A 25,250-nucleotide genomic window follows, 5' to 3' on the forward strand; every position below is an offset into this window, starting at 1 on the left:
TCAATTAACTAAGCAAACATACACACCTTTTTCCATTAACCCCCCTGAAAAACACTGGACACCTGAGAATATTATTTCATATTTTTCAAATGGGGAAAGGGAGACTCTAGGAGAAGAGATAACCTATTCAGTGTTCCACAGCTCATAAATGCAGGCTGGGATTTGAACTGAGATCTTCTGATGCCCGCTGCAGTATATTATCACTTACACCTGAGCTGACTTGTGAACAGTTTCAGCAAAATAAAATAAATCCTAAAAACTTTCATCAGTCTGAATCTACACCACACTGTTCACAAAATAACAGGGCTGTACATTCTCAACAGAAGAAATAAAAGCTAGGGTTTCTCCCCTCTCTGTTACTACTGAAGAGCTGAAACTTAGTGTAACTGAGGAAAGAGCCAATCTCAGAGAATTAAGTGGGTAAGAGCTCAGAAACTATGGCTTCTCCACCTCCCACTCGCCTCCAGACACAACTGTTTCTATTGCTTTTTTGGTCTATGTCAGAAATAATGGAATGAAATATTCCACAGCAAGGAAGGGGAATTATAGGCAGAACAACAGGATGTGCTTCAGTGGTGAATGGGAGGTAGGGAAATCATTAAACAGACCCACAGCACAGAACAAACACAGTTGTGCAGACCTGAACAGAAGATGACATTTAGTGCTCATGAGGCTCTATATATCACTAAAATGATACACACATTTCTGGATCATTAATGGCAATGCTTGTACAAAGGCATATTCTGTAAAGATATCATTGTGGTATTCTAAACGACTAGTACAGTTATTTATTTCCATTGTATATATTTAAGGTATACAACATTGGTAGACATAAACAGTGGAATGATTACTACAGTTAAATTTACATATTCATCAATTTTATAATTACCTTCTTTTTTGTGGTATAAGCACCTAAAATCTACTCTTTTAGCAAATTTTCAGGATAGTATATTAACTATAGTGCTCTTGCTGTCTATTAGATCTTTAGACTTATTCATCCTATCTAACCACAAATTTGGGCTCTTTAACGCACTTTTTTCCATTTTCTCCCCCTCCCACTTTTGGTAACCACCATTCTACTCTCTGTTTCTATGTATTTGACTTTTTAAAGATTTTTCATATAAGTGAAATCATGCAATCTTTTTTCCTCTGTATCTAGCTCATATCACTTAGCATAATATCCTCCAGGTTCATTCCTTGTTGTTGCAAATGGCAGTATCTCCTTTTAAAGTTTCAAAGATATTCCATTGTGTATATAAATAAACACCACAATTTCTTCATCCATTTATTTGTGAATGAACACTTAGGTTGTTTCTATATCTTGGCTATTGGAAATAATACTGGATTCGTGCAGTTATTTCTAACTGCAGTAAGGACAATTTAAGTTTTGTCAAGATCCCATATCAACAATGATTTATCAAACATGTTTACAGGGATTCTGACAATTCACAGAGAATTTTTATACCCATCATAACTCTTTTGATTCTCTCAATTACCCTTGCCTATGGTAAAATTATTCCCACTTTAGAGATAAGGAAGCTGGGCCTTGGAGATTCAGTATTTTGTTCAAGGACACAGAGGCTGAAAATTATAGGGCCGAGGCTGGAACCCTATCTCCTAACTCTTACATCATTCCCTCCAAGCAAGAAATTCAGTTCAACCAGAGTCACCAACATTTACTTACCATGTACTATGAGGCAATATTTCATTACTCAGGATAATCACTGACTTTCAAATACACATTAACCAACTCAACATGTGCAACATAGGTTGATTACAATTAGGGTGTGGTTTTGTAACCTTTGGGATTCGAGTCAGTCCAGGTTGTGGTGAATAATTTATCTGAGACAAAGAGAAACAGTTATTTTACTGCTTGGTTCACATAGCTCTGAACTCTAAAAGAAGTGCACTACCTTCTTTTAGATAAAATGACCTCACTGGCTTTCTTTAAAACAATCATTTTATTTCTTGAAAAACGGGTTTCTGTTCCTCCTTTCTGTTGAGACTTCTGCCTGGTCCCGTCAAAGAATGAAAGAAACATAGACAGTTAGAGACAGAAGGGGTCTCAGAGATCCACTAACCTAATCCCTACTTTATTATTAGAAATAAGGAATTGGTGAATAAGTGAGGTGAACTGCCACCAGTGCATCAGCACATAATCTTTTTTTTTTTTTTTTTTTGAATCCAGGTTTTAATTCCCAGTTCAGTGATTGTCACATTGCAGAGATTTCCTATTATTGCCCAAATGGATTGTCAGGAGGGCATCTGGCTGAAGCCCTCCACAGTGACAGAGTAATGCAAACCTCAGCTTGGGTGGAATTGGGCGAATGCAAACTGCTTCTTTTTAAATAAACCTTTTCACTGGAATGTAATATACAAAGAGAATGTTGGAAACATCCTAAATGTATATAGCTCAATGAATTATCATGAATTGAACATATCTGTGTAATCAATACACAGATCAAGAAAAGTAATTTTGCCAGGACCCCAGAAGTCCCTTTATGTCTCCTCCTACCTTCCTCCCCCACTAGGTATCTCCAGTATTATGCCATAGGTTAGTTTTGCCTGTTTGTGAACTTAATATAAATGGAATCACATTATGTATTTTTAAGTATCTAGTATTTTCACTTAATTTTGTGTTTGTAGGATTCATTCATGTTGTCACAAATAGCAGTAGGTAAGTTAGGGTTACTTTAGAGTGTTTTATTTTATAACAATTCCAAAATTTATCTTTTCATTGTATTGTTATGGACTTTTGAGTTGATTCTAGTTTGTGGCTATCGTGAATAGTGCTGTTGTTACTCTAATACATTGTTATCCCAATATAAGGATTTCTATTGATACAACTATGAGCATAATTGCTGGATGTGCATGTGTTCACTTTTATTAATGACTGCCAAATAATTGTCCAAATGGTTTAAGAAATTTACAATTTTACTGAGAGTGCCAACTGCTTCTCTTTCTTGCCAACCCTTAGTATATTGTCTTTTTTCATTTTAACCATTCTGATGTGTGTGTAATAATATCTTACTGTAGTTTCAATTTTCATTTCAGTGGAGCTTCATGATGCCGGGTGCTTTTTCAAATGTCTTTTGGCAATATCAAATCTTTTGTGAAGGGCTTGCATAGATTAGATATGAGTCTATTGTTGGTTTTATATGTATCATTTATCTATGTATATGCATATCTATATGTATGCATATCTATACATATATATACACAAGTGCATATATATTTATATAATTTTAATAACTATAAATGTAATAAAAAGTTGGAGGTACAAACAGAGAATTTTCTCTATTTTGAACATTTGAGAGTAATTTTGGACCTGAAGTTCCAAACCTGAAATATTTTAGTATACAGCTCTTATAAGCAAAGCAATTTGACTATATAACCAAAATATAACTTTCAAATTCAGGAAATTAACATTGATGCATTAGGGCCATCTAATCCTCATTTCCATTAGTGTTTCCTCAATAAATCCCAATGATATTCATTATATTCATTTTGGAATCCAGTTTAGAATCCTGAATCACATTTTGCAACTAGTTTTCATGTCTCCTTAGTCAACCACAGCCTGACACAGTTCTTCAGTCTTTCCTCAACCTCCTTGACCTTGTCACTTTTGAAAAGCATAGGTTGGGAATTTTTTAACTTTCTCTCAATTTGGGATTATCTGAGGTTTCTTCATAATCAGATTCTGGCTATGCAACTTTGGCAGGAATATCATAGAAGGTGCTTTGACTTCTCATTGCATCATATCTAGTGACAAATAATTTCAATCTGTTCTATTATGGGTGATGTTTACTTTGATTTTTGATTGTGATGTCTGGTTGTGTCCTCCACCATAATGTCATTCTTCCTGCATTTGTAATTAAGAAATATGGGAGGCTGAGGCAGGAGAATTGCTTGAACCCGGGAAGCGGAGGTTACAGTGAGCCAAGATCGCACCATTGCACTCCAGCCTGGGAGACAAGAGCGAGATTTCATCTCAAAAAAAAAAAAAAAAGAAATATTTTGTGGGTAGATTCTTTGATGCTACATAACTATATATTCCTCATCAAGTTTTTAATGTATTCATGTATTTATTTATATCATTATGGAATCATGAATTCAGTTGTGTTCAATGGGTTATAATCCATTATAACATTACTTACTTTGGTGCTCAAATTATCTTCTAATGACTGGATTCTGAGTCCTTTTGTCATGTTCCCCTCAATCCTTAAGCAATTCCTTACTTTCTGGCATAGCAAGATATTATAGCTCATCTTTTCCTTTTTTTTTTTTTCTTTGAGACAGAGTCTCACTCTGTCACCCAGGCTGGAATGCAGTGACGAGATCTTGGCTCACTGCAACCTCTGCCTCCTGGGTTCAAGCAACCCTCCTGCCTCAGCTGGGATTACAAGCAACTACTATAGAGTCTCACTAAAGAGGGAGGAAGACTTAGACTTGTGACTCCTTTCCTCCGTTCCAACTTATCAGGAGACCTGATGGCCACTGGGGCCCTCAAACGTTTCATAAGAAAAATAATCCTATCCCAATATCGCCTCCTTGCCAAAATGCTGTCTTTGGGCTTCACCTGCTATTGTCATCATTGACATCTTCCCCAAAAGCTTGAGTGTGGGACTTTGCTGCTTGAGGACAAAGTACAGAGGTAGTTCTGCTCAGCAGCCACAAGGGGCAAAAACAGAATCAAGCATATCCCCAGGGTTGGCATGTGGGAAGGTGTGGGAGAAGAAAGCACAGTTGAGGTCTCAGGAATTTAGGCAACAAGTCCTGTGTCTGAGGCTCAGACCCGTCTTACACTACAAATGACAGATGAGGTTGTGCTGATTCTGAGCCTGGTCCAGAGCCACAAACATTTTCAGCAAAGTAGCTGTCAGAATCCTCAGCAGAACTGTGTCACAGATCCTTGGTGTTAGCCAGATCAAAGTTTGTAATGACACTGTTGAAACTGCAGACTGTTTGACCACCACAGAGTCTCAGGTTTCCTATCTGTATGTGGATCCAGTATTACGAAATGCCTGTAGTAGGCAGTTCTTGCATTACTATAAAGAAATACCTGAGGACATGTGAGGTGCCTCATGTTTGTAATAATCAGCATTTTGGGAGGCAAAGGTGGGTGGATTGCTTGAGTCCAAGAGTTCAAAACCAACCTAGGTAACATGGCGAGATCCCATATCTACTAAAATACAAAACATTAGCCAGGCATGGTGGCACATGCCTGTAATTCCAACTCCTTAGGAGTCTGAAGCATGAGAATCACTTGGACCCTGGCAGCAATGAGCCACTGCACTCCAGCCTGGGTGATGAAGTAAGACCCTGTCTCAAAAAAAAAAAAAAAAAAAAAAGAAAGAAAGAAATACATGAGATTGGGTAATTTATAAAGAAAAGAGGGCCGGGTGCAGTGGCTCAAGCCTGTAATCCCAGCACTTTGGGAGGCCGAGACAGGTGGATTATGAGGTCAGGAGATCGAGACCATCTTGGCTAACATGGTGAAACCCCGTCTCTACTAAAAAATACAAAAAAACTAGCCAGGTGAGGTGGCAGGCGCCTGTAGTCCCAGCTACCTTGGGAGGGTGAGGCAGGAGAATGGTGTAAGCCCGGAAGGCGGAGCTTGCAGTGAGCTGAGATCTGGCCACTGCACTCCAGCCTGGGCGACAGAGCAAGACTCCGTCTCAAAAAAAAAAAAAGAGGTTTAATTGGCTCACAGTTCTGCAGGCTGTCCAGGAAGCATGGCGCCAGCATCTACTTGTCTTCTGGGGAGGCCTCAGGAAGCTTGCAATCATGGTGGAGGGCAAAAGGAGGATCTGGCATCTCACAGGGTGAAAATGAGAACAGAAGGGAGAGTGGGGGTTGCAGGGGCTTGCCACACATTGTAAAACAAACAGACCTCACACAAACTCACTCACTATCACAAAGACAACACCAAGCCTGAAGCCATAAGGGATCTGCCCCCATGACCCAAACACCTCCCACTAGGCCCAGTCTCCAATACTAGGGATTACATTTCAACATGAGATTTGGGTGGAACAAATATCCAAATCATATCAATGCATATCAGAGGTCCTGGGAAGTTTCCAATATAAATAAATTCCAAATCCAAAATTCTTTGGAATTAGCAGCAGAGTTGTCCAGCCTAATTCCCAGTGATTCACTTAAGGGCAGACTGTTTGGCGCTGTTGAGCAAAAGGGTATTGTAGGCAAGAGGGGTCCTCTCATTTCTGTTCACTGATACAGTGTGAGACTTTCACTTTCTAATAATGGTGAGTCACTAGTCCAGCCTCACTTTCTTACAGATAACAATTATTAATTCTGAACAACTTATTCATCAGAAAATAATTCACAGAATGCATTCAAAAGCCACTCAAATCAAGCAGATCCTAGAGGGGATTACCTGAGAAGCAGAAACTACAAGGAGTGAGATCTCTACGTGTACAGCTTTTCAACGAAGGACAGGCCCCAAGATGCACTAAGTATTAAATGTTACACAAATGACACAGGATAAAATAGGGAATCTGTAAGCAATGTTGGCTAAAAAAATTGATTTTATAATCAAAATTGACCACACAAAGTTAACTTCAACTTTAGGCGAGTTTCCTCACAAATTCTATCAAGTTGAAGGAAGTAAAAGCACCAGCCTTACAACTGTCTCAGAAAGAGGAGGAAGAAAGAACACTTCCTGATTTGTTGTAGAGCACCAGTCTCACCCTGACACCAAACATGCCAAAAGCATCATATGAAATAACATACCAGTATGTCTCAAGAGCATGTTTATACAAAGTGTTAACAAAGGGTACATATATTGATCCAGCAACATATGACAAGAACAAGACAACATAACCAATGGTATTTATCAACAGAAAGGCATGTTAACTTTTTAAAATCCATATTTGAAGTCCACCTTTGTTAACTAAATGATAAATTTAAGCATAAATTCACCTCAATACACTCAAGAAAATCATTTGAAAAATTTCATCACCATTTCATTATGGGGGTAAAAACTCTCAGTAAAATTAAAGTACAAGGGGATTTCCTGGATGTAATAAAGTTTATCTATAAAGAATCTGAACTAGCTTTATCTTTAATGGTGAAGGATGGAAAAATTTCCCAACAGTTTTAAGAATAAGGTAAGCTCTCATCACTTCTACTCTACATTAGGTAGAGGACTTAGTAAATGCAACATGACAAAGAAAAGAGAAAACAGATCAGAATGTTGGAAAGGAAGAAGTAAAATTTTCCCTCTTCACAAAGGCATCAACTTATATGTAGAAAACTTAACCCATTAGTTCTTAAAAACTACTTGCAATAAAATGTACCTGAGACTGGTTTTAATCAGGTATGGTAGGACATGCAGACACAGAAACTCTTGTCATGAGGGAAGAGGTTTTTACTCACTATCCCCTACAAACAAGATTCCCCGCGTGATACAGGCCATGTGGGAAGCACCCGTGTTGGTCAGGAGCCGGAAGAGGGGCATAAGAGAAGCAGGAGCAAAAGCCTTTGTTGTAGTTTCTGTGGGAAGTAACGGGCAAGACCGAGTAGGTAAGCTGAGTAAGTTTAGGACTGGCTAGTTTGAATTATCTCGGCAGGCTCTGGGGTGTAAGAACTGACCCAAGCTGCCCTGGGATGATTAGGACAGGAATATTGTGTCTTGGAGTGTATGAGCCAGATAGAGAGGATGGGTGAGAGTATGAACTCAGGATTGCTTGGTCTGCCTGGCATGCTCACAGGAAAGTCATTTACTATCTCTAGGAATCAGTTAACCCGGGGAGGGAGAAGCAATCTCTCCTTGGTCAGTGAGGACCTGATGTTAAAACTTCATAAAACATAGAAAATAAAAAGCATGATTAGTATGATTTGTCCTCTAATGGTTTGACATCATATTAAGAGAACTTTAAGGTGATAATAGTGGGGACTTTTAAAGAGTAGAGCATACATTGCCCTCAAGAGCACAGAAAATATTGTTATGATAGCAGAAAGGAGGAACACAACTAGAGGTATAAGGAGTCCTAAGTTCCCACTTATATGGCATTAGTCAATAAAATGGGCCTGAAATTTTGAGGGTTTCTAACAATATCTTTGTGGAGCTGTTAAGTGAAAATATGAGTTTGACAATAATGTCTCATTGTATTTCTCAAGTTAAGGTGGCAGGTCCAGCAGTTATATTGTTGGAGAGTTTGAACTAATAAGTTAGTAAAGTATATGTAAAGGAATATAGGGAATCTGTAAGCAATGTTGGCTAAAAAATTTGATTTTATAATCAAAATTGACCACACAAAGTCAACTTCAACTTTAGATGAGTTTCCTCACAAATTCTATCAAGTTGAAGGAAGTAAAAGCACCAGCCTTACAACTGTCTCAGAAAGAGGAGACAGTGTGGTTGTTGTGTGTAACTAAGGGGAAAAAGGGGGTTATAGTTAGAGATGCAGGGCAGAAGGCCATGGTGAAAGCTGGAGAGGTGTTAATGGGAGAAGGCATGGAGGAGTGTATGGTTCTCTCTCCAGGGGTCAAGGGGTTAACTGAGATGAGGCAGGTGCTCCCTGGGGAAAGCAATAATCTCCTCTAATTTTTAGAATGGCACAGATAGTATTAATCCTGTCTTAGTCCATTTGGGCTACTATAACAAAAATGCCTTAGACCACATGAGTTATAAACAATGGAAATTTATTTCTCACAGTACTTGAGGCAGGGAAATCCAAGATCAAGGAGCTGGCAGATTCAGTGTCTGGTGAGGGGCTATTTTCTGGTTCATAGATGTACCTTTGTCCCTTCTGGCTATGTTCACACATAACAGGAGGGATAAAGGAGCTCTCTGGAGCCTGTTTTGTCAGGGAACTATCCCATTCACCTCCAAGAGGCTCCACCTTCAAATACCATCACACTGGAGATTAGGTTTCAACATATGAATTTTGGAGGGACACATTCAGTCAATAGCAAACCTCTACCAGATTTTTCTTTAGGCATAGGAGTGTAAGGATGTACATTTTGGCAGAGAGCAAGGAGAATACCAGGATGGTAAGCTAAACAGTCAACAAGCTCAGAAATATAATAGGACCTCTAATATCAGAGAAAGAAAAGAAATAAATGTCCTGTGTTCAATTTATGCCTTGTGAAAGGTAATCCATGGGTGTTGCTGGGGCAGACGTTTTAGTATCTAGGATGAAATCATCCCTGATAAAAGGGTGAAGTCATCTCCATTGATTAGGTCTTGGACTTGAGTGATATCATCTGAGGTGATGTAATCTCTAGTAGTGAACTCCTGGGCCAAGGTAATGTCATCTGGGATGTGGGATCATGGTGTCCCTTCTAAGGGCATACACATTTGAGTGAATATGGGTCTTCATATTTACCATGCTTGGTTGAAACAATGGCCTACGGCCAGGTGTAGTGAGACTAGCTTGGGCAACACGGTGAAACCCTGTCTGTACTAAAAATATAAAAATTTTCTGGGTATGGTGGCATGCACATGTGGTCCCAGCTACTCAGGAGGCTGAGGTGGAAGGATCGCTTGAGCCTGAGAGGTCAAGACTGTGGTGAGCTATGATCATGCCACTACGCTCCATCCTGGGTGACAAAGCAAGATCTTGTCTCAAAAAAAAAAAACAAAAAAAACAAAAAAAAAACAGAAGAAAAGAAAAAGGTAACAATGTCTTATCTGAAGAACTTAGGGCTCCATATTATAAACCAATGAAAGCACCCAGACTACTAGTAATAAGGCCAACAGTCACCAGAATCATGTAGCTGCTCTAGACAGGTTTTTGTTTCTTAGTTTTCCTCTAGATTTTTTGTGGAAGTTTATGCTCAAATGGGTCCCCTATGAGATGAGCAGCTGCCTGGCCCGTGGGACAGTCTATGGTTTTTTTCTTCATAAGTATTTCTACAATGTATATTTTTAGAGTAAAATACTTTTTTACATGAGTGGTTTTACTTTGCTCACTTTATATTTTTCAATAATGGAGTGCTGGCAGATTCAGTGCCTGGTGAGGGTTCACTTTCTGGCTCATACATGGCTACTTCTCTCTGTGTTCACACGTAACAGAAGGGACAAAGGGACTTTCCTCATGTTGCATTTTTTTAATTATTTTTAAAAATTTTTTTAAATTTTTTTTTAAAAATGCAACGTGAGGAAAGTAAAACCACTCATAAAAGTATTTAAATGACAAATAATAATTGCATATATTTATGGGGTGCAATGTAATGTTTTTATATATGTATTTGACATATGCATATATTGTAGAATGATTAAATCAAGCTAATTAACATATCCATCACCTCACCTACTTATTTTTGTATGATGTGAATATTTAAAAATCTACTCTTACAGCAATTTTGAAATATCCTGAATGTAATATAATTTTTAGGATAGTCATATTAAATCAATATTATTTAAGTTATTCTCATTTGTGATGGTTAACTTGATGTATCAACTTGTTTAGGCTGTAGTACCCAGGTTATTTGATCTAGTAGTAATGTGGTATTGCTGTAGAGGTATTTTGTAGATATAGTTCACATCTATAGTCACTTGATTTTCAGTACAGAAGATTATCCTTGATTATGTGGACAGGGCTCATCCTATTAATTGAAAGGCCTTTAAGAGCAAAACAGGTTTTTCTGAAGTAGAAGGAATTCCACCTAGGAACTACAGCATTGTGTTTTTGCCCAAGAGTTTCCAGCCTCCGTGCTTGCCCTATAGATTTTGGACTTGTCAGCCCATACAAACAGGTAAGCCAATCCCTCTGTGTGTGTGTGTGTGTGTGTGTGTGTGTGTGTGTGTGTGTGTGTGTGTGTCCTATTGGTTCTGTTTCTCTGAAGAAACGTGAATAACACAGATTTTAGTACGTAGAGTGGTTGTAAAGGAACAGAATCTTAAGGATGAGTTTTCTAAATTGATTCTGGTCTGTCTGAAATTGGTTTTCTCGTCTGATTAGATTTAAAGGCACTAATGACTTTATTTCCATTGATAATGAGATCATTGGTCATGGCATAATGCGGCAATAGAAATATGCAAGATGTTGCCATTGAATACTCATAATTAAATATTTATAAAGGGCATGGTCTGAGTGCCACGTATTTGATACCTTACAACACATTAGTAAAAATAATGAATGTAACAACTGGTTGGCTGCTCATAACTGCTCTGGAGAAACTGGGGATAGAAAAGGATGATCTCAGGGCTTCAAATTCTCAACTCAGGGCTTCAAATTCCACATAAGCTCCACATAAATTATCTGAAAGTGTCTATGTCTGCCTTGAAAGAAATGCTTAAGGCAGGGTGCAGTAGCTCACAGCTGTAATTCCAGCACTTTGGAAGGCCAAGGTGGGTGTATCGCTTGAGCCCAGGAGTTTGAGACTAGCCTGAGCAACAAGGCAAAACCCCATCTCTACAAAAAAAAAAAAAAAAAATTGCCAGTTGTGGTGTGGGTGGCGTGTGCTTACAGTCCCAGCTACTTGGGAGGCTGAGGTGGAGAGGATCACTTGAGTCCAGGAGGATGAGGCTGCAGTGGGTTTTGATCACACCACTGCACTCCAGCCTGGGCAACAGAAGTGAGACTCCATCTCAAAAAAAAAGAAAGCAAGCTTTATCTCCTGTAGCTACAACTAAGACTGCTGAAAACCAAACCCAGACTTTCATTCTGTAAGTCGCAAAATTACAACACAAATTGAATTCCCAACATTGCAGGGTGTCTTCTGTTAAAGTGAGGGCCTGGACTTGGAAGGAATGGAATTGTGAATGTTGGAATAGGAGCATATAGAGTAGATCCCAATGCAGCTGGGAAGATTGAACCTTAAAATCTGTTGTGGCTCCTTTGCCAGTAGAAGCAGCCCTCCAGCCCTGTCTGTGGAGGTTATAATTGTTTTGCCTGAAGAACCTATAATGGCCTCCTTTGAGGCCTTGCATGACACTGCAGGGCCCCCAGCAACCTTCTTTGCTTCTAGACCTACAACTAGACTCAAGCCCCAGCAGGCCTGAAAGGGTAACCCGTGAAGAGGTAGCCTAAACACCAAAATGATTGCATGATATTTCCAATTCATGCAGATACTAATCTGCGTAATATGTGTAAGAGCGGATACTAAAAGTGTGGGATAATGGTGAATGGAATACAAAGTTGGATCAGGCCAATTTATTGACATGAGTTCACTAAGCAGAAATTCTAAATTCAATGTTGTAGCTTGATGGGCTAGAAAGAGCCTGTTTGTTTAGTTGGTGGTTGCTTGGCTGAAACACAGAATAAAAAATGGCCTGCACCAAACAAAGTTAATATGCCAGAACTTCTTGGTACACTGTAGATGAAGGGATTCAAAGACTCAGAGAGACTCAAATGTCAGAATGAATTTATCTTATCAAAACTGCTCACACATCCCAAGGAGGGTCCAGTGGATCACCATTCAGCACAGCTATGAGAAATAAATTTGTAAGGGGATCCCCAGCATCCTTGAAGAACTCTGCAGTTGTTCTTCTCTGTAAGTCAGAAATTATAATGCAAACTGAACTAGAATCCTTCAGTGCAATGAAGATAATTGAATCCCAGGTTAACAAGGGTCAAATTGTAGCACTTAGCCACCAAAGGCAAAATGTTCGTAGTTATCATAATGGACAGTGGAGTTAAAGCAATAATCAGAATAATCTGACTCTTATCTACTTATGGCACTGATCATAGTGTCCCTACAAGAGGAATGGATGACCAGTCTACCAAATTCTCAGCTGGTCTGTATAGACAATAGAAGAGTTCTACAGCGAGTGAACAGAAGTCTAACTTGAATCACCCAAACATTGAATCATGACCCCTCAATCTATTCCTGGATTTGAGACAGTTTACAGACCTAGAACCCTGTTGAAGAAGCATCCAGTTCCCCTTAAAGAATTGCCCTGCTAAATTCCTAAAAATGTATACTGTGAATCTTTCTTCCAGACTTTCCCAAAATCTGATGTTTTACCACAGTGAATGTGCATTGAGAAAGAGCAAATAATTGGACTTTGGAGAAATTACTGTAACAGGATCTAAATTGACAGTAATTCTGAGTGACCCAAAACACCACTTTGATCCACCAGTCAGAGTAAAGTCTTATGGAAGTCAGGTGATCAATGGAGGTTTAGCTCAGGTCTGTCTCCCAGTGAGCCCAGTAGGGTTTCAAAATCATCTTGTGTTTATTTCCCCAGTTCCAGAATGCATAATGGAATAAATGTACTCAGCAACTGGTAGGATTCTCAGATTGCTTCCCCGACCTATATAGTGGCAGCTATTATGGTAGGAAAGACAAAGTAGAAGCCCCTAGAACTGCCTCTGCCTAGGAAAATTGAAACCAAAAGTAATACCATATTCCTGGAAGGATTGCAGATGTTATTTTCACCATCAGGAATTGAAAGATTCAGGAATGGTGATTCCCACCACATCCTCACTCAACTCAGCTATTTGGACTATGAAGAAAACAAATGGTTCTGGAGAAAGACAGTGAATTATCATAATCTTAACCGGGTGGCAACTCCAACTAAAGCCATTGTTCCAGATATGATTTCATTGTTTGAGCAAATTAAGATATCCTCTGGTAACTGGTATGCAGCTACTGATCTGGCAAATACTGTTTTTGATACATGTTAGTAAATAGCACTGGAATCAGTTTGCTTTAAGCCGAGAAATCCAGTAACAGCCCTTTCACTCTCCTACTTCAGGAGTCTATCAATTTTCCAACCTTGTGTCATAATTTAGTCCATAGGTACTTCGATCACCTTTCCCTTCTGTAAGGCATCACACTGGTCATTACATTGATGATATTATGTTGACTGGACCTACATGAAGAAGTGGCCCAAATGCCCATTGTCCCCACTCCAGATACACTACCTTCTCTCTTCCAGACTACTATGGCCTCATGGAGAGTTTCTTATGATCAGTTGACTAAGGAAGAGAAAATTTGGGCCTGGTTTACAGGTAGTTCAGCATGGCATGTAGGCATCATCTGAAAGTGGACAACTGAAGCACTACAGCACCTTTCTATAACATCCCTGAAGGTCAGTGATGAGGCAACATGCTCCAGGTAGGTAGAACTTCAAGCAGTGCACCTACTTGTTCATTTTGCTTGGAAGGCCAGAGGTACAAGTCTATACCATTTCATGAGCTGTGGCCAATGGTTTTACTGGGTAGACAAGGGTTTGGAAGAAAAATGTTTAGAAAATTAGTAACAAGGAGACCTGGGGCTGAAGTATCTGGATAGAACTCTCTGAATGGAAAAAAGTAAGAAGATATTTGTGCCCATCTCAGTGCTCACTACAAGGTGACCTTGGCAGGAACGGATTTTAATCATCAGGTGGATAGGATGACCCTTTTTGTGAATACTAGCTAGCCTCTCCCCAGCTACTCCTGTATTGGGAGAACCCGCCCCCGATAGTTAATGTGGGTTCTTTTCTATTTCCCTAAGCATCTCAGCTTGTTTGAGAAATAAAGGGACAGAGTACAAAAGAGAGAAATTTTAAAGCTGGGTGTCCGGGGGAGACATCACATGTGGGCAGGTTCCATGATGCTCCCTGAGCCATAAAACCAGCAAGTTTTTATTAGTGATTTTCAAAAGGGGAGGGCGTGTACAACTAGGGTGTGGGTCACAGAGATCACATGCTTCACAAGGTAATAAAATATCACAAAGCAAATGGAGGCAGGGCGAGATCACAGGACCACAGGATAGGGCAAAATTAAAATTGCTAATGAAATTTTGGGCACACATTGTCATTGATAACATCTTATCAGGAGACAAGGTGTGAGAGCAGACAACCAGTCTGACCAAAATTTATTAGGTGGGAATTTCCTCATCCTAATAAGCCTGGGTAATTTCATCCCTTCAGGTTTGACCATAAAAGATGGCCACCTCCCAGGGGGCCGTTTATAGACCTGCCCTCAGGGTGCATTCTCTTTCTCAGGGATATTCCTTGCTGAGAAAAAGAATTCAGCAATATTTCTAGGGCTTATTTCATCCCTTCAGGTTTGACCATAAAAGATGGCCACCTCCCAGGGGGCCGTTTATAGACCTGCCCTCAGGGTGCATTCTCTTTCTCAGGGATATTCCTTGCTGAGAAAAAGAATTCAGCAATATTTCTCCTATTTGCCTTTGAAAGAAGAGAAATATGGCTCTGTTCTGTCTGGCTCACTGGCAGTCAGAGTCCAAAGTCTTATCTCCCTTGTTCCCTGAACATTGTTGTTATCCTGTTCTTTTTTCAAGGTGCCCAGATTTCACATTGTTCAAACACACATGCTCTACAATTTGTGCAGTTAACGCAATCATCACAGGGTTCTGAGGTGACATACATCCTCCTCAGTTTACAAAGATGATGGGATTAAGAGATTAAAGATAGGCATAGGAAATCACAAGGATATTGATTGGGAAAGTGATACGTGTCCATGAAACTTTCACAATTTGTGTTCAGAGATTGCTGTAAAGACAGGTGTAAGAAAGTATAAAAGTATTTGGGGAACTAATAAATGTCCATGAAATCTTCACAATTTATGTTCTTCTGCCACAGCTTCAGCTGATCCCTCCGTTTGGGGTCCCTGACTTCCCACAACACTCCTGTCATTGCTTAATTGGCTCATGAAGAAAGTAGCTATAGTGGAAGGGATAGAGGTTATGCATGGGCTCAGCAACATGGATTTCCACTAACCAAGGCCCACCTAGCTACAGTCACTGCTGAGTGTTCAATATGCCAACAGAGACCAACACTGAGTCCTCAGTATGGCACCATTCCTCAGGGTGATCGGTCAGACATCTAGTAGCAGGTTGATTATACTGAACCACCTTCATCATGGAAAGAGTAGCATTTTGTTCTTACCATAAGAAACACATATGCTGGATAAAATGCATCTGCCAAAGCACCATCTGTGAACTTACAGAATAGAGTGTCTTATCCACCCATCATGATAATCCACAAAGCATTACTTGTGATCAAGGAACTCACTTCACTACAAATGAAATGCAATGATGGGTCCATGCTTATAGAATTCATTGGTCTTACCATGTTCCCTATCATCTTGAAAGTTAGCATGATAGAATGCTGGAATGGCCTTTTGAAGAAACTTACAGTACCAAGTTGGTGGCAATATCTTGCATGACTGCAGCAGTGTCCTCCAGGAGGATGTATATGCTCTAAATCAGCATTCAACATACACAGCTGTTTCTTCCCTAGCCAGGATTCATGGGTCCAGAAATCAAGGTATGAAAATGAGAATGGCATCACTCACTATTCCCCCTAGTGATCCACTAGCAAAATTTTTTATTCCTGTTTCTATAACTTTATGCTCTGCTCTTCTAGAGACCTTAGTTTTAGACAGAATTATTCCCACCAGGAGACACAACAACAATTCCATTAAACTATAAGTTAAATTCCCACTCAGCCACTGTGGGCTCCACATGCTTCTGAATCAACAGGCAAAAAAGGAAGATACTACACTGGCTGAGGTGACGGATACTGATTACCAAAGAGAAATTGAGCTGCTACTACACAATGGTAGTACAAAGAGCATGTATGGAACACAGAGGGTTCTTTTAGAGTGTCTCATAGTACTACCACGATGAAAGTCAATGAAAAACTACAAAAGACCAATCCAGGCAAGACTCCCTATGGCTGAGACTGTTTAGGAATTCAGGTTTGGGTCATTACACTAGGCAAAGAACCACTGTCAGTTGCTTGCTGAAAGCAAATATGAGGTGGACAGTCAAAGGAGGTAGTCATAAATACTAGCTATGACCACATAACCATTTGCAAAACTGAGGACTATAATTATGAGTGTTTTTTCCTTATTTTATCAAACATTTTATATATACAAGTATTAATATTTTCATTTTCTTCTTTCTCATTCCTTTATCATCTAACATAAGAGATATTCATAATACTTCACTTTGTATCACAGTATTTAAATTACAGAATATTAAAGAAAACAGTGAACATCACTCAAAGACTTGTATCCTCCTCTGAGTAAAGAATTAGCATGTTTACAGTTGTATTAGGTAGAAGTATGACTTGGTTGTTGTTATTATTTAGAGATTAGGTATGATTTAAGATGTGTATAGGTGCCAAGTTGATAAGGAGTGAACTGTGATAAAACTGAGAGTTATGGGTCAATTTGGCTAGGCTATAGTACTGAGTTATGTAATCAAACACTAATCTAGATGTGGCTGCAAAGGTATTTTGTAGACAGGATAAATATCTATAACCAGTTGACCTTAAGTAAAGACGTATTTCCTTGATAATGTGTTTGGACTTTATCCAATTAGTTGAAAGGCCTTAAGAACAAAACTGAGGTTTGCCTGAGGAAGAAATTCTACTGTGGACTGTGATGTCAGCTCCTGCCCTCAAGTTTCCAGTCTGTGAGCCTGCCCTACAAACTTTGGACTTACCTAGCCAGGTTACACAATAATGTAAGCCAATTTCTTGCAATAATACCTCTCTCTCTCTCTCTCTCTCTCTCTCTCTCTCTCTCTCTCTCTCTCTGTCTCTTTCTCTCTTTCCCCTACTGGCCTCCCACTCACTCTCTATCTCTCAGTAAGAGATATGTATAATCTTCTACTGGTTCTTGGTTCTTTTTCTCGGGTAGAATCCTGACTGATAGAGAATATGTCAGTTCTCTCAAAAAAAGTTAATAGCACAAATGGATAAATTTATGGAAAATAATGAACCTTAACATCTACTTCATACCAAATATCAAAATTAATATTAGGTTTAAACATGAATGTTAAATTTATACATTTCCTAGAAGAAAACTAAGAATATATCTTCATAATTTTGAGGCAGAAATGTCTTTAAAAGTTTATTGCATTGAAAGATCCTATTTAAAAAATGAAAATATAAGCAATAGACTGGGAGAAAATATTCACAAGACATATACCCAACAAAGGACTTATATCTAGAATACATACAAAGAATCTTTTTTTTTTTTTTTTTTTTTTTTTTTTCCTGAGACAGTGTCTTCCTCTGTTGCCAGGCTGGAGTGCAGAGGCACGTTCTCAGCTCATTGCAACCTCCACCTCCCAGATTCAAGTGATTCCCCTGCCTCAGCCCCTCAAGTAGCTGGGACTGCAGGTGCATGCCACCACGCCCAGCTAATTTTTTGTATTTTAGTAGAGACAGGGTTTCACCATATTGGCCAGGCTGGTATTGAACTCCTGATCTTGTGATCTGCCCACCTTGGCCTCCCAAAGTTTTGGGATTACAGGTGTAAGCCATCACACCCAGCCAAGAATCTTAGAAAATCAATGGTGAAGAGACAAACCATCCAATTTAAAAATGGACAAAAGAAACAGATGCTTCACAAAAGAGGATATATGAATGGCCGATATGCACAAGAAAATGTCATCAACAGCACCGATTAATTTCAAAAACATACTGCTTAGCAAAAAAAGGTCATATACCTAGGATACATACTATATTATTTCACATATAGAAATTTCAAGAAATAAAAATTTTAATTTATGGTAATAGCAATCAGATAAGTATTTCTTTAGGACAACTGGGGACAGCAATTGCCTAGAGGGAACACAATAGAACTTTCAGAGGTAATGAATGATAACGTTCTCTATCTTGATTTGGGTGGTTGTTACATGAGTGTGGAACTTTTGGAAACATCAAATTGTACACAAGATATGTACATTTTCAGGAAAAGAAGAGTATCTTCAATAAATAGTGTTGGGAAAACCGGATTTTCATGTGCAGAAAAATAAAACTGGACCCTTATATCACACTATAAACAAAATTCAATTCAACATGGATTAAATACTTAAACATAAGACCAGAAACTCTAAAACTACTAGAAGAAAACATGCAAGAGTTTGAGACCAGCCTGGGCAACATAGCAAAATCCCATCTCTACAAAAACAATTAAAAAATTAGCCAAGTGTAGTGGGGTGCACCTATAGTCCCAGCTACTCAGGGGGCTGAGGCAGAAGGATCACTTGAGCCCAGGAGTTCATGGCTACAGTGAACTGTGATGACACCACTGCACTCCAGCCTATGCAACAGAACAAGTCACTGTCTCAAAAAGAGGAAGAAAGACAGAAAGAAAAGAAAAGAGAGAGAGAGAGAGAGAGAGAGAGAGAGAGAGAGAGAGAGAGAGAGAGAGAGAGAGAAAGAAAGAAAAAGAAAAGAAAAGAAAAGAAAAGAAAAGAAAAGAAAAGAAAAGAAAAAAGAAAAGAAAGAAAGGAAAAGAAAAGAAAAGAAGGAAGGAAGGAAGGAAGGAAGGAAGGAAGGAAGGAAGGAAGGAAGGAAGGAAGGAAGGAAGGAAGGAAGGAAGGAAGGGAAAGAGAGAAAGAGAGAAAGGGAGAGGGAAAGAAAACAAACCTGAGGTATCCAGTTTCTCACATAGACTGACTAGGCAGATGGCTAGACCCATGGAAAGTGAGGAAAGCAGGATGAGGTAACAGCCCACCCAGGAGTGGCACAGAGCCAGGGGAGACCCCACTCCCAGCCAAGGGAAGCAGCAAGTGACTGTGCAACCCTGCCCAGGAAAACATGCTTTTCCTAGGCATCTTTGCAACCTAACAGAGCAGGAGATCCCCTCATGAGCCCACATCACCAGGGCCTTGGGTCCACAGCACAGGGCTGTGTGGCATCTCAGCAGATAGCCACTCATTCATTCAGCATGCAGAGAACCCCAGGAGATTTGCATATTCCAGCCCCAGGAATTCTGACAAAGCAGGAGATCTCATGCATGCCCCTAGGAAGGGGCTGAATCCAGGGAGCCAAGAGGCATCATTCTGTGGGCCCCACTCCCATAGCATCTCACAAATCAAGGCCCACTAGCTTGGAATTCCAGCCAGCCAGTGGCAGCAGGCTGGAGATGGCCTGACATGGACTGAAGTTAGGGGAGTGGGGAGAGCTGGCTGCCATATCTGTGGTTGCAGTTGGCCACTATAGCCTGCCAGTATGGGGGCACTGGGAGAAATTCCCCACAGTGCAGCACCGCTGCTGTACCAGATTATGGGCAATCTGCTTCTTTAAGTGGGACCTCGATCCATCCTTCTTCACTGGGTGGGGCCTTCCTGCAGGAATTTCAGCAACTCCAGCCATGATTATACAAAGAGAACTCTGATGTCTCCCTGAAACAGAGTCCCTGCGGGGAGGGGCAGTTTCTCTCTCTGCAGTTCAGCAGACTTAGTCTTTCCAGGTTGCTGGCTCTGGAGAGGCCAGAGGTCAGCATAGCACATTTGCTCTGCCAAGGGGCAGCCAGACTTCATCTTTAAGTGGGTCCCCGAGTCTGTTTCTCATGTCTGTGTGAGACCTCCCAACAGGGACCTCCAGAAACCTCCCACAGGGGCATTCTGGCCAGCACCTGGTTGGTGCTCCCAGGGACAGAGCTCCCAGAGGAAGGAACAGGCTGTCATCTTTGCTGTTTCACAGGCTTCCCCGGTGATATCTCCAGGTGCAGAAGGGTCTAAGGTGACTAGGGTCTGGAGTGTGCCCCTACCTAGAAAACTGCAGCAGGCCCACTGAAGAGTGGCCTAACTGTTAAAACACACACACACACACACACACACACACACACACACACACAGAAAGCAACAACATTAATAGAAAAGACCCACAAAAACCCCATTCAAAGATCAGCAACCTCAAAGACTGAACGTAGATAAGCCCACAAAAGGAGAAAGAATCAATGCAAAAATGTTGAAAACTCAAAAAGTCAAAAAGACAGAGTGCCTCTTTTCCTGCCTTGCTGGCTGGGCAATCAGACTTCCAGTGTCCTTCCTGTTGGCAGGTTGGGCACGGCGTGGTAGGCAGGCGAGGATTTGGACACTGTTTTGCCTAATGCCCGGTTGTGCCACACTTAAGGCATGGACGAGATGGAGTGGCCGGCTTGGCTTGGGGACACTGGTTTGCCTAGTGTCCTGGGCCTCTGCATTTATAGCAGGAACCCTTAGGAGACTTGTAGGAGCCCTTAGGAGACTTGTGTCTTCCCTGCCGGCAGAGTGGGAAACGCTGGTTGGAGGGCAGCCACTAAAGCTTGCGCCTGAAGCGCGGCCCTTCTTTTCTCTTTGTCTAGCTCTGCGGCCTCAGCTGCTTCTTCTCTGGAGTTAAAAACTTTGAAGGCTAATTTTCACTAGGTCCTGTATGGGAGTCTGAGGCCCATCTTCAACCTTTTTTTTTTTAGCTTTTTTCGAATATCTGAGGCTGACTGGGAAATAAAATAGGAGGCTAGGACAGCTGCCCTGGATGGGGAAGTGGGGTCTAGCTGGGTAAATTGGGCCAGTGCCTCTGTAAGGCGATTTAGGAAGGAAGCCAGGTTCTCATCTGGGTGTTGGATAATTTCCTTTAATTTATCAAAATTTACCACTTTGTTAGAGGCTGCCTGCATACCGGCCAAGAGACATTGAATCATAATGTCCCTCCTATGGCAGCCAGGCTGCTGTGGTTGGTAGTCCCAATCTGGTTCTATGGACGGGACAGCCATCTCTCCTAATGGGACGGTGGCATCGGTTAAATGCCATTGATCTGCATGTTGCCTGGCGGCTGCAAGAATGCACTCTCGTTCCTCTTGGTTAAGGGAGGAGGACAAAATGACCTGTAAGTCATGCCAGGTTAGATCATATGCCTGACAAAGGTACCTAAATTTTTTGAAATATTGCGTGGGGTTGGCTGAGAAATCGCCAAGTCGTTGTTCAATTTTGGAGAGATCAGTCAAGGAAAAAGGGACATGGACTGTAACTAGCCCTTCGGCTCCAGCGAACTCTCGGAAGCGGGGGCCAGTAGATTGGTAGGGGAGGCAGGGTTAGGTTGGTTAGTGGAAGGCTGATTTGTAAGGTTTGGTATAGTAGTCTTTGAACGGTATGGGCTGCAATGGGAGAGGTGAGAGGAGTGGCTGCTGAGGGAGGAGTGTCGAGAGGGGCGGTGGGAAGTGCATAGGGAGGGGTAAGGGGAGTGGCTGAGGGAGGGGCGTCCGGGGGGCGGTGGGAGGTCCATGAAGGGGGGTTGGAAGGTCGGGAGGGAGGTCGCCCGCCATCGGCCCCATCTGAAATGGAAGTGGAGTCCTCCTCAGTTGCTGAGGTGGGGGTCGAGGGCCAGGTTTTTGCTAACAAGACCTGGGCCATTGAACATTGGGCGCACAGGTCCGGGCAAGAGCGCAAGTCCTAAAAGCCTTGGACATAACTGATTTCTGACCACTTTCCTAGCCTTTGGCAGAAATTAGACAAATCAAGTAAAATATTATAGTCAAGGGTTCCTTCTGGTGGCCATTGAGACTGATTATCTAACTTGTATTGCGGCCATGCCACTGTGGAGAGGAAAATTAGTCGCTTTCGTTTAAGATCTTGTTCTAATTGTAAAGTTTTGAGATTGGCCAGAAGACACCCTAAATGGGTGTCTCTTGGTATTTTGGATTGGGGATTTCCCATTGCCTTTCTCTTGCCTATAGGCGGAAACCAAACTCTATCTGGCTACAAAGCATCCTTTGGAGCCACTAGAGATGGGGAGGCTCCTGGAGCCAGAATGGAGATTACCTCCAGCAGATGTCTCTGTCCTGGACGGGTCTCACGCGGATTGGAATGGAGTTCCTTTGGGCAGACGTCTCTACCTTTGGGAACTCTCCTGTGGGTCACCTGGTGACCAAAAAGCCTTGGGCCTGAGCAGGACTTCTGGCCAAGGAGTATGAGAGGGAGGCAAGAGGTACTCACCCCTAGGAGACTTGGAGGTGTGGAAAGCGAAGTCTAGGTCCTGGTCCGTCTGCGGCGTGGAAGGAGGAGGCTCCTCGGACCTTGGGGAGCCCTGAGGAGGGGTCTCCTCCCGGGTTTCGGCACCACCTGTCTTAATTTAATTTAATGTAACTCAATTTAGGAGAGCTAAGTAATTAAACATGAGGTCAAAGTACATAAGAAAGCGGCAGCCCTTTACTGCAAATATGCACACACTCTAACCAGCTTCATGTAATTATTCTACATTGTTTTAATAAACTATAATATCACTTTATACCCCATAAATTTATACAATTGTACATTGTCAACTTACAATGAAAAAATACATTTTCCTGTGCTAAATTTTATCTCAATAAAAAAGAAAAGTGCTGGGTGGGCCAGCTTGGACCAAAGTGGAGGTCTGACCCAGCAGGGCCTTACACCAGCGAGGTCACTGGTGCCCCTCGTATCTGCGGGGCCTGGTAGAGGAGAAGACACAAGACCACAAGGGATATTTGGGTGGGGCCCTAGCCTGCGACCAAGGATTAGAGAAGCAGCAAGGACCTGGCAGGACTGTGTATGAGCCACCTCCACTCCAAGTGATCGCAGACTCAGGGAGCTAAAGACCTGGGGTCGTGGCGTTCCTGGCCCCTCTAGTGGACTCTAAAGGAGGTTCGTTGATTGCACAATGGTACCAGACTTGCAAGGAAACAGGTTTTGAACCAATGAAGCTGTATTTACTTAAAAAGATGGACCACCCATCATGCGACCTACAGCGTCTGTGGACAGATTTACACTGGGTTCATTGTGCCATCAGGCACACAGGTTCAGCCAAGTTTCCCTAAGCTCTTAGAGGGTTGCTTTAGTTTTTGAATCTGAGTTGCAAAGTTCAATAAATAATGGCCCTATGGATAAGCACAAAGTCAAGAGACAGCGATTGAACGGAATTTGTGAAGGTATCCGCTTTCAGAACGTGAACAGGTCCTTTGCACCCCAGCAACCCCCAGACCCCAGTGGCATTCCTGGACTGAGGCCACTGCACTGTGGAGATGCCTATCGTGAAAAACCTAGCCACCGTGGCCTTCTGTGACATACAGTCCACAGAGGAGATCCAAGAGTAGCTTTAAATGAAGTTGAAAACAATGTTTTGTTTTGTTTTGTTTTTTTGGGATGGAATCTTGCTCTGTCGCCCATACTAGAGTACAGTGGCGCTATCTTAGCTCACTGCAACCTCCGCCTCAAGAGATTCTCCTGCCTCTGTCTCCTGAGTAGCTGGGATTACAGTCACCCACCACAACACCCGGCTAATTTTTGTATTTTTAGTAGAGACAGGGTTTCACCATCTTGGCCAGGCTGGTCTCAAACTCCTGACCTCATGATTGTCAGGCCTCTGAGCCCAAGCCAAGCCATCGCATCCCCTGTGACTTGCACATATACACCCAGATGGCCTGAAGTAACTGAAGAATCACAAAAGAAAATCACACTTTTGTGACTGAAAATCACAAAAGAAGTGCAAATGCCCTGCCTCGCCTTAACCGATGACATTCCACCACAAAGAAGTGAAAATGGCCGGTCCTTGCCTTAAGCGATGATATTATCTTGTGAAATTCCTTTTCCTGGCTCATCCTGGCTTAAAAACTCCCCCACTGAGCACCTTGTGACCCCCACTCCTGCCCGCCAGAGAACAACACCCCTTTGACTCTAATTTTCCTTTACCTACCCAAATCCTATAAAATAGCCCCACCCCTATCTCCCTTCACTGAATCTCTTTTCAGACTCAACCCGCCTGCACCCAGGTGATTAAAAAGCTTTATTGCTCACACAAAGCCTGTTTGGTGGTCTCTTCACACAGTGCGTGACAGTGATCAACCTGCCTCGGCCTCCCAAAGTGCTAGGATTACAGGCATGAGCCACCGCACCCGGCCTATTTTGTTTTGTTTTTGAGACAGGGTCTGCTCTGTTGCCCAGGACTGAGTACAGTGGCACCATCATGGCTCACTGCAGCCTTGACTTCCTGGGATCAATCCATGTTTCTCCCTCAGCCTCCTGAGTAGCTGGGACTGCAGGCGCATGCTACAGCACCCAGTTAATTTTTGTAGGGATGAGGTTTTGCCCAGGCTGGTCTCTAACTCTTGGACTTAAGCAATCTGCCTACCTCAGCTTCTCAAAATGAGATTACAGGCATGAGCCTGGCCAAGAATGAAGTTTTTAAACTGTCATTTATAATGTCAAAAAATTATATAACCCTTAATCTAAGACATTACATGCAAAAATTCTCCAAAAAACTATAACACTTTATTGAGAGGCATTTGAGAAAATGAATAAATGAAGGGATATACCAAGTCCATTGATTAGAAGACTCAATAATATACATTCTCAATTCTTATTATAAATTGTTAATTCTCTCCAAACTTACCAGTAGATTTGGTGCAACTTCAATCAAAACCCTAATAGGCTTTTTTTCCTTTCCTTTTTGTTTTGTTTTGGTTTGGGTTTTGAGACAGGGTCTCACTCTTTCACCCAGGCTGGAGTACAGTAGTGTGATCACAGCTCATTGCAGTCTTGACCTCCTGGACTGAAGCGATCCTCCCACTTCAGCCTCCCAAGTA

Source organism: Rhinopithecus roxellana, chromosome 11 (assembly GCF_007565055.1).
Source record: "Rhinopithecus roxellana isolate Shanxi Qingling chromosome 11, ASM756505v1, whole genome shotgun sequence".
Taxonomy (NCBI): Eukaryota; Metazoa; Chordata; class Mammalia; order Primates; family Cercopithecidae; genus Rhinopithecus; species Rhinopithecus roxellana.